Source organism: Cyprinus carpio, chromosome B4, assembly GCF_018340385.1.
Source record: "Cyprinus carpio isolate SPL01 chromosome B4, ASM1834038v1, whole genome shotgun sequence".
NCBI classification, from domain to species: Eukaryota; Metazoa; Chordata; class Actinopteri; order Cypriniformes; family Cyprinidae; genus Cyprinus; species Cyprinus carpio.
The window spans coordinates 28,210,932-28,218,198 of NC_056600.1; the positions used below are offsets into that span (position 1 = coordinate 28,210,932).

At 36.7% G+C, this 7,267-nt stretch overlaps 1 pseudogene; it reads right to left on the reverse strand.

The window, feature by feature from the left end:
• Positions 1-4,019: 4,019 nt before the first annotated feature.
• LOC122137164 lies at positions 4,020-6,186 on the reverse strand (annotated as a pseudogene).
• Between the last annotated feature and the right edge of the window lie 1,081 nt (positions 6,187-7,267).

Genomic DNA, 7,267 nt, shown 5'->3' on the forward strand with positions numbered 1-7,267 from the left:
TAAAAGCCAAAGTGATGAAGGTGAGCAGATAATTGAAGATGGCACAGACAGAGTGCTCCAAAATCTCCTGATAGCTAGCTGCATTGACCCCTGCCCTTGATAAAACACACAGTGGACCAACACCAGCAGCTGACATGGCACCCCAGACCATCACTGACTGTGGGTACTTGACACTGGACTTCAGGCATTTTGGCATTTCCTTCTCCCCAGTCTTCCTCCAGACTCTGGCACCTTGATTTCCGAATGACATGCAAAATTTGCTTTCATCCGAAAAAAGTACTTTGGACCACTGAGCAACAGTCCAGTGCTGCTTCTCTGTAGCCCAGGTCAGGCGCTTCTGCCGCTGTTTCTGGTTCAAAAGCACACGCCTGTGCACGGTGGCTCTGGATGTTTCTACTCCAGACTCAGTCCACTGCTTCCGCAGGTCCCCCAAGGTCTGGAATCGGTCCTTCTCCACAATCTTCCTCAGGGTCCGGTCACCTCTTCTCGTTGTGCAGCGTTTTTTTGCCACACTTTTTCCTTCCCACAGACTCCCACTGAGGTGCCTTGATACAGCACTCTGGGAACAGCCTATTCGTTCAGAAATTTCTTTCTGTGTCTTACCCTCTCGCTTGAGGGTGTCAATGATGGCCTTCTGGACAGCAGTCAGGTCGGCAGTCTTACCCATGATTGCGGTTTTGAGTAATGAACCAGGCTGGGAGTTTTTAAAAGCCTCAGGAATCTTTTGCAGGGGTTTAGAGTTAATTAGTTGATTCAGATGATTAGGTTAATAGCTCGTTTAGAGAACCTTTTCATGATATGCTAATTTTTTGAGAATTTTGGGTTTTCATGAGCTGTATGCCAAAATCATCAGTATTAAAACAATAAAAGACCTGAAATATTTCAGTTGGTGTGCAATGAATCTAAAAAATATGAAAGTTTAATTTTTATCATTACATTATGGAAAATAATGAACTTTTTCACAATATGCTAATTTTTTGAGAAGGACCTGCAGAGTTATACAGAGTTAAATGCTACTATCAATTAATAGACAAGGCCGAGGCCGAGAACTCTGCTGAGTTTATAGCTGTTTATATGCCACTACCAGCCAATCAGAAATTAGAATGTTGTTTTTTCTGTGTAAATTAGGTGATCCTGCTTCAAGGATGTTCATTACTAGGCAACATGGATGTGCGCACACACAGAGTTTAAGTTAGAAGAGCAAAAGCTGATGAATGCTGTAACCCCCTAATTTTTTTTTTTTTTTTTAGCATTTTGATTTTATGATTCCTGGACGAAATCACTTACCTGTGATCAAAGATAGTGAGATCTGATGTTGGGCAATATAGCCAAATTAGTGCTAAATCATTATTGATTCAGTCAAAAACTCCAACTGTTTTGCAACCAGAAGCTTTAACTTAGCTTTTGCTACCAGAAACTAAAGAACGTACTAGAGATGTTATAACAATTGGTAAATCTGATAAAAAAAAAAAACAGACAAATTCATCTAAATAAAATAAATTGTTTTATATATATATTTTTTTAAAGTTCAAAAGAAATTTGGCCCCAAACATGCCAACTGAGCATGTATGTGTGTGTGTGTGAGTGAGACAGAGAGAGAGAGAGAGAGAGAGAGAGAGAGAGAGAGAGAGTATACACATACCATATGAAAAAATACTATAGTTATACTATAGTAATTTATAGTAAATACTATATAAAAGTGTATTATACTGCATATATTAGTATTTACAACACTTTAACTAGTATGCTGTAGCATTCATTAACAAAGAACAAAATTGTAGTATTAACTATAGTGAACTAATAAACTGTAATAAATACTGTAGTATACTTTAGTTTTTAATACGGTAAACTGTAGTGTATTGTAGCATGATATAGTTGTAGAAAACTTAGTACAGTATTCGGTGAAGTAATGTACTTATATTACTATAGTTGTTATATTACCACGGCAACTATAGAATTGCCACAACAAATTAATTCAAGTACTTTACTATAGTATGTTTCAAAAACACTACAGTATTTACTAAAAATTACTATAATATTATTTTTTTCATGTGGGATATTAGCTTATAAATGTTTATTCATATATTATAATTTTTTTTTTTCTATTGTGTGTGTTGCACATTTGGGTGTGTTGATGACAGGTAGAGGGCTCTCATATAAAGCACTGTGGCTTCCCCACTCAAACGCAGATGCAGAGACATTGTGGCTTTGAACAAAACCAAAACTAGGAAAAGTTTGACTCTGGATGGAATGCTTTTATCTATCGTGATGGTGCTTTGTGCAACAAACACTTCCAACAGAAGAAAAAAAAATAACAAGCTGAAATGTATTCTCTCTCTCTCTCTCAAAAAAAATAAGCTGAAATGTGTACTCTCTCTCTCTCTTTCACACACTCGCGCACACACACACACACACACACACACACACACACACACACAGAAACACAAAAACAAGCTGAAATGTGTACTCTCTCTCTTTCACACACACACACACACACACACAGAAACACAAAACAAGCTGAAATGTGTACTCTCTCTTTCACACACACACACACACACACACACACACACACACACACACACACACACATACATTGTTTTTTATGGTTTACAGGGACTCTCCATAGGTGAAATTGTTTTTATACTGCACAAACTGTATTTTCTATTGCCCTACACCAACCCTACACCTAAAACTACCCATCACTGGAAACTGCATTTTTTTAGATAAAAAAACACCCTTTTTGGTTTTAAGCTTTTTGAAATACGGGGGACACAAGAAATTTCCTCATAAATCACTTTCACATTGTAATACCTATGTCATACCCATGTCATTATAGAAAATTTGTCTCTCTTATAAAGGTATGATCAATAACTGTGGCAACATGTTTTGTTATAGCCAGAAACTAAGCCTTTTTTTGCACAGGCCTATCTAAAGGGTTAATGGTCCCACCTAGTGATCAACTGTAAAAATAACAAATTTGACCTCTTACCAAAAGGGAAAACCACAAACAATCAAGAATGCATGATTATATGGTGTCATGGCTTTGCAATCAAAAAATGTTGTTATAATGGAATTCAATGGGGCAAAAACAGCCACGAACAACAAATTAGGGAGAAAAAATTAAAATCTAATGCTGCACAAAAACTAACAATGCATCAAAGCCAAAGTTGTTACTAATCTTTGACATGCCCAAGACTGTGATAAAAGGTAAAAAAAAATATCCAGTCCACAATCACTTTTTATATTGAAAATATGTCATTTTGTTAGTTTTTTTCCCCAAATCAGTGACATCATTTATGAACTTGGTAATTAAAGAGTTAAAATCTTGGATTTTTTTTTTACATTTGGTATTTTTGATCAGGACTGAGGTTGATTAATAGATTCATGCAAAAAAATTAGAAAAAAATATTTATCTGATACATTTTTACAGCAGTTTAATTTAGTGGATGTTTTCATCCACGAACATAACGAAAGGGTAGTGAATTTGTCCACAGTGTATTGTTAAGCTTTTGAAAATTTTCAAAGCATTTTCCCAAAATATGTGTAAAAATATGATTTGTCACCAAAAATCATTCCATTAACTGAAACACAGAGAAAGTTGTGGCCAAAATAAGACTCAACTTTACCCCCTAGTGGACGAAACATCCCCAACAACACATAAGGGTTAATAAAATTGAGTACATCAGTCCCATTTTCATCCCTTCACTGGAGATAACCTGGCTAACTAGTTTGAAGGGGAGTGCTGTCTGGGGTTTTCTAGTTTAGATATACAAATTGAGAGACTGAGCGCACCCCTAGGGGTCACACATATAACTAATAACTCAATGCAGTGTTGAGGGGAAATCAGAAAATATGAGACAAATCTGGTTGTACGTGAGTTTATTTGAGCTGATGTTGTTTTCATGCTTGTGTTCAAAAGAAATTATTAGTGCAAAACATACAGAGTCATAACCACACCAGATACACGTATATCATAACAGAAATAAAACAGATTTTTTCACCACTTTTAAAACCCAATAAGCAGATTCACTCAGAACTTACTAAAGAACAAATCAAACATATAAGTAAATCAGAAAAATAATGAAGTGACCTATGAAAACTGTTAAAGTAAACACATTAGCTCTTAATTTCTGCTGCAGATGAAGTTGAGTTTGTGAGATTCAGGAAGGCTGATCCAGCGCTGATCTCCTCCAGACTGAACTGCTCCTTTTCTGTTCTCCGGTTTGCAGTTTTCTGGTCTCGTCCCGTTCCCTGGAGCCCAGTTCTGAAAGCACACAACCTTTCCAAACAGCCAGAGCCACAATTTCATGATGCAGTAGTTGTGTAAACCCAACCACCGCAGTAGACGCTCGTTTAACCACGTTCATCACACAACGCTGAATCTTTTACTGAATGAACCGAGACCAGATCCACATGATTCTGTCTGCAGTATCTCAGAGCTTCAGACCACGTCAGATTCTCCTTGATCAGAATCAGTTTATCTGGAAACCAAACAACCACAAGAGACTAGAGAGAGACTGATCAAAAACGACATGCAGAACAAACTGTGGAGGAATTTGTCATGTCGGACATCTAGTGTGAAGATTTGAAGGTGATGGATGGTGTGTGTTTTGTGAGGATCTACTCACCTTCATGACACACAAAAGGATACTGGTTTATGCAACGGATGTCATTCCATTGTCCCTGAGCGTTCGGATCAATCACTGTACAGTTGTCATCACCTCCCTGATTATTAGGTTCAGCAGTTTTCCAGTATCTGAATGAGGAGTCACTCTGATCTGACCACTGCCATGAGTCTCTGAACAGACCGATCCAGACATATGATCCAGATAAATGATTATCACTGATGATCTTCTGAACCTGTTGATTCTCATTCTGGTTCCTCACACTGACCAGATCAGTGTGATTCTGTCTGCAGTAACTCTGAGCATCTCTCCAACTCTTCAGCTGATTGACAAAGACAAGTCCTGTGTTCGCTTTAAGAAAAACAAATGAGAAAAAGATTCATGAAGCCATTTTTTTCATTATTCTTAAGCTGCTTTATGGTTTGGATGTGAACAGGAGCAGCAGTGGAAACATCAGAAACACGTCATTCAAAGACTTGAGCTAATTCTACAAGTGCTGATATATAGACTATTCACACGTTCACACAGAAGGCGACCCGGCAATGTTCCGGCAATTTTCCGGGTCCAACGTGCAGTGTGAAAGGGACTCTAGAAGCACAGAAACTTGATGTTAACCCTGCGCTGTGACTAAAAATAGCTTCACTGTCGAATCACTACATTACTCTTCTCTGAAACGAGGGTTTATGTAATAATGGACTATCATTCCTTCATGGACCAGACTCAAGTTAATCTACATATGAAAAACAAAGCACTTGTAGGTTTGTGTTGAGATACTGAAGGCTGAAAACATCAAGCTGAAACATCTCTAGTTGTTCATTATTAATAACATAGGATCAATTTCGATCTCTAAGATTTTCAGGCTCTTTAATAGCAAGTTTTCATTGTGATTAATTATCATATAGAGGGACAACAAAAGTATTTTCCTCAGGAAAATATTGTGTTGATACAGAAATTGTCACAACACTTAAAGTGTGACAGATATCCAGTCTCTTCTAAATTCGGAAACAAATTAAACAGTCATACTGTTTAAAATTCCAGAATTGGTATATGGTGCATGTGAAAATGAACTCACTGTTGTTGCAGATGAAATATCCGTTATCAGTACATGTCAAATCATGCCATTGTCCATTTGTCATCATACCACACTCTTCTCCTTTAGCTTGTGGTTGTCCAGGTCCCCAGTTCAGATAGAGCGCAGGTTCACCTGAAGACCACTGCCATTCTTCTCGACTCCTCTTCTGCAGCCCAATCCAGACATACTGAAGACTTCTATCAGTCACACTCTTGTTCAGCTCCTTTATGTCGTTCATGTTGTCAGCGGTGGCCAGATCTGTGTAATTCTCTCTGCAGTATCTCTGAGCTTCAGTCCAGGTCTTCCTCTCATTTATAAAGTTATACTGATGCTGAACACATTCAGATACAGAGCAGAGAGCTGTGAAAGAGAGGCTTGGATTTAATGATTTTCATAACAGAATCAAACCTAATGAAACTAGAAACCAGAAATAAAACCACAAACACACTCACCAATGAGAAGAAGAATGAAATATAGTGTTTGGTCCATTTCTGAGGAAAAAAAATATAGATTAACTCAGATTTCAAATATTCCCAGATTCATTTTTATGTAAAACATGATTTCAATGATAATTAAAAATCCATCTTAACAGGAAAATAAATGCACATACACAATGATAAAGACAATTTTAACATGTCAAAGTCTAATTGTAGTTTAAGATTGAACATGTGAGTTGTTCTTACTTCAGAGGTCGTGTGTTTCTGTCCTGAGTCTTATGTTTCTGTCTGCAGCTCCAAACTGTGTGATTATTATATCTGCTCTCATCCCTCATTCAACATTACATCATTTTTTTTTGTTCACTCACAAAAGCATTTTCCGGTTTTCTTCCTCGTTCTTGTATTTTCCTGATATTTTTTTTTGTTGTTGGTCTTTCTTGCTGTAATTCTCTTCAAGTGTGTTCATTTGAATATGGTAGAGACTGCAAGTCTGTATGTATTCCATTTACATAGCAGCCTCTCAGGAAAAATCCACCTCAACATTTGCATTTGTTTGTTTTCCATGTTCTTGCACCTTCGATACTGTCAGTGACCAACAGCATGTTTCTGTGTGATAAATTAAAATGTTAATTAAGACCTGTCACAACAAAATACATGAAGGAACGTGATTAAAAAGCTTAAAATTGTTTGTTGAAATAATGTAAATGTAAAGTTTGTTTCCACGGTTTGTGTTGCATTTGTGATCTATGTTGGTGATTGATTAGTTTTGCCTGTTGATATACTAAGGGGAGACAATGAGTCATCTGCATAAAGTTTCAGTAGAGTTTTGTCTCATTATAATATTTCCCCCCTTTTCAGGGTATTACTGCATCTTAAACTAAACAATGTTTTTACCAAATATGAACATATTCTGTGTTTTCATTAGCACAGTACCAAGCTCAAAAATGTATGTTCTGTTTTGGATGTGAGCATGTGATTTTAAATATTCAAAAAACTTGAAATTACCCAGTTTGCTTAACGTAGGTAAAACATTACTTTATGGTTAGCACAAAGTTCCTACAATGTTCTTGCCACCTACATTTTATTAAAAATACAACGTTCTAAGAATTTTTATTTGGAAAATTACAAAGTTT